The following is a 2,500-nucleotide window of genomic DNA, read 5'->3' on the forward strand; positions in this document are numbered from 1 at the left end:
AGAACCGTAAAAACATCCTTAAGAACCTGCGTCACCTCATCAGGACTGTTTTTCAACGCCACAGTGATGAGCAGCCGGGTTCTCAAAGGTGTTTCTCTGGTTAATAATGTAGAAATGTTGTTATTCTGTCACTAGAACCGTAAAAACATCCTTAAGAACCTGCGTCACCTCATCAGGACTGTTTTTCAAGGCCACAGTGATGAGCAGCCGGGTTCTCAAAGGTGTTTCTCTGGTTAATAATGTAGAAATGTTGTTATTCTGTCACTAGAACCGTAAAAACATCCTTAAGAACCTGCGTCACCTCATCAGGACTGTTTTTCAAGGCCACAGTGATGAGCAGCCGGGTTCTCAAAGGTGTTTCTCTGGTTAATAATGTAGAAATGTTGTTATTCTGTCACTAGAACCGTAAAAACATCCTTAAGAACCTGCGTCACATAATCAGGACTGTTTTTCAACGCCACAGTGATGAGCAGCCGGGTTCTCAAAGGTGTTTCTCCCGTTAATAATGTAGAAATGTTGTTATTCTGTCAGTAGAACCGTAAAAAGCATCCTTAAGAACCTGCGTCACCTCACCACGACTGTCTTTCAACGCCACAGTGATGACCAGCCGGGTTCTCAAAGGTGTTTCTCCCGTTAATAATGCAGAAATGTTGTTATTCTCTCACTAGAACCGTAAAAAGCATCCTTAAGAACCTGCGTCACCTCATCAGGACTGTTTTTCAAGGCCACAGAGATGACCAGCCGGGTTCTCAAAGGGTGTTTCTCCCGTTAATAATGTAGAAATGTTGTTATTCTTTCACTTGAATCACGAAAATCTTGCCAATCTGTCACTAGAACTGTAAAAACACCCTTAAACACCTTATAAACAGATGGTCAGCCGGGTTTTCAAGTGTTTCTCCCGTTAATAATGTAGAAATGGTGTTAATCTGTCACTAGAACTGCAAAAACACCCTTGAAAATCCGTGTCACTTGATGTACAGCCTTTGTTAAGCAGGAGTGTAACCAGAATTTATACAATGGAAAAGAAAGAAAGAAATAGCAATAACTGAATAATAACGTAAAAATAAAAACAGAAGATGCAGACAGAATTAAAGAAAGAAAAAGAAAAAAAGTGATGGAAAAAAAATAATGATAGACTGAAATGATATAAGATGAATTAAAATAGATAAGTTAAAAAAATAAATAAATAAAAACTTAAGTAAAAATGACAAATAAGGAAAGCTGTTTTGTATGTGTGTGTGTGTGTGTGTGTGTGTGTGTGTGTGTGTGTGTGTCTGTTGTGCACACGCCTTTGCAAATAACAAGGTCATGTGTGTCTGTGTGTGTGTGTGTGTGTGTGTGTGTGTGTGTGTGTGTGTTTAATATTTTGGGCCGCGCGTGCTTACTCTCTCTCTCTCTCTCTCTCTCTCTCTCTCTCTCTCTCTCTCTCTCTCTCTCTCTCTCTCACACACACACATACACACACACATATACACGTGTGTGTGTGGGGGGGTGCAAATTCACGCGCATCCCCCCCTCTCTCTCTCTCTCTCTCTCTCTCTCTCTCTCTCTCTCTCTCTCTCTCTCTCTCTCTTACTACGTAGCTAGAAATGCTAAATAAAATAGAGCAAGAAAAAAGGAATTTTGGAGAGTAATGATTCTCTCTCTCTCTCTCTCTCTCTCTCTCTCTCTCTCTCTCTCTCTCTCTCTCTCTCTCTCTCTCTCTCTCTCTCACTACGTTCATTGGATTGCAGCAGAAATAGGAAAATATTTCTCTCTCTCTCTCTCTCTCTCTCTCTCTCTCTCTCTCTCTCTCTCTCTCTCTCTCCCTACGCAACAAAATATCGACGTGGAGAGAGAGAGAGAGAGAGAGAGAGAGAGAGAGAGAGAGAGAGAGAGAGAGAGAGAGAGAGAGAGAGAGAGAGAGAGAGACCCAGCAACTAAATCGTTAAAATTATCTAAATAAAATCAACAAAATAAAAAATGCAGTTAATCATTACTAATATTATCTTTGTTTACATTGAGGAAGGGGGCGGAGTTAAGGAGCCGCAGTATTCTAGCCTTGAGCCGCCACACCCGCCGGCTCAGCCAATCACAGGCCGTGGCGTGATGTCTTAGCCCCGCCCCCTTCCTCGCTAAGTCACGCCCAGGTCCTCCGTAGATCGTGATAATATTTAAGAGTTATTGAGTTTTCGATTATTTTTGAGTATTTTAGAGTGGTGGTAATGGTGGTGGTGGTGGTAATAGTAGTAGTAGTAGTAGTAGTAGTAGTAGTAGTAGAATAGTAATGATGAGTTGCAAAAATTACTGATAGAGAGTACTGTTAGAGAGAGAGAGAGAGAGAGAGAGAGAGAGAGAGAGAGAGAGAGAGAGAGAGAGAGAGAGAGAGAGAGAGAGAGAGAGAGAGAGAGAGAGAGAGAGAGAGAATATAGAAAAGAAAAAAAACGAGAATTATAGGACAGAGAGAGAGAGAGAGAGAGAGAGAGAGAGAGAGAGAGAGAGAGAGAGAGAGAGAGAGAGA

The 2,500-nt window shown here is 41.5% G+C and overlaps 1 protein-coding gene across 1 annotated transcript in view; it reads right to left on the reverse strand.

Annotated features, from left to right (window-relative positions):
• LOC135097785 (mitochondrial glycine transporter A-like) overlaps positions 1–2,500 on the reverse strand; it is a 14,661-nt gene that overhangs the window by 9,951 nt on the left and 2,210 nt on the right. The window lies entirely within an intron of this gene.

This window comes from Scylla paramamosain, unplaced genomic scaffold (genome assembly GCF_035594125.1).
Source record: "Scylla paramamosain isolate STU-SP2022 unplaced genomic scaffold, ASM3559412v1 Contig31, whole genome shotgun sequence".
NCBI classification, from domain to species: Eukaryota; Metazoa; Arthropoda; class Malacostraca; order Decapoda; family Portunidae; genus Scylla; species Scylla paramamosain.